The sequence below is a fragment of the Camelina sativa genome, chromosome 12 (genome assembly GCF_000633955.1).
Source record: "Camelina sativa cultivar DH55 chromosome 12, Cs, whole genome shotgun sequence".
NCBI lineage: Eukaryota > Viridiplantae > Streptophyta > Magnoliopsida > Brassicales > Brassicaceae > Camelina > Camelina sativa.
In genome coordinates, this window is record NC_025696.1 from 29,638,941 (window position 1) to 29,639,958 (window position 1,018).

Here is a 1,018-nt window from a genome sequence, read left to right on the forward strand (position 1 = left end):
AAAACCAACTTCCCTCCTGAACGCTCAAACTCCACTCTACCCCGATGGCAATCCAAATGCACCCTATGCTGATGCAACCAATCCATCCCGAGAATAATATCATATAGCTCCACTGGACTGATAAGCAAATCCGCTGGCCACGAATCCCCTGCGATCTGAATATCAATTCCTCTAGCCCGTCCAATCACTCTCAGGAACTCACCTCCCGCAACCCTGACAACTCCTGCACGCTCTCCAAGATCCCCGCTGATCCCCGCACACTCTGCACACTCCGGAGTAATGAAGCTATGAGAAGCTCCAGAATCAAACATAACGTGGGACTTAAACCCGCCCACCAACAAGGTCCCTCTGATCGCCCTGGCACTGGTTCCACCAGTCTCTACTGTCGTGTAAGCATGTGGCGTCTGCTCAATCTGTGCCACCTGCAGACCTCCAGGCTGCACCTGCTGCAACGCTGCCACTGCTGCCGGCTGCAACTTGGGACAAAAAGGCCTGATGTTCCCTGTCTCCCTACAATGATAACATACCCGAGGTCCTGTCGTCGAAACACTCTTCTTGGGACAACTAGCAACCCTATGATCCTTGCTCCCACAACCGAAGCAACCCGCACCACTCGGCTTCTGCGTAGCCTCCCACTTCCTCTTGGTTCCCTGAGCATGCCTACCGCACCTGCTAGAACCACCCTGCTGCTGAGCTTTACTAGGCTGAACTGTTGGAGCTACCGCCACTGACTGTGCCCGGATATCCTCCTCAATCTCTGCTGCAGTCTAAACCAACTCTGCACGAGTAGCATAACTCCGCCCTCTACAGTGAACTCTCAACTCATCACGTAGAGGCCTCAAAAACCTCCTGATCTGAGCCTCCTCAGACTCCAAAGCCCGACCCCCATAACAAAGAAGTCGACTGAACTCCAAGTCCAGCTCCCGCACTGACCGTGTCCCCTGAGACAACTGAAGGAACTGCACCTCCAACCGATCCAATGCCTCTCTAGGAAAATACTTGCGGTTGAACTCCAAGA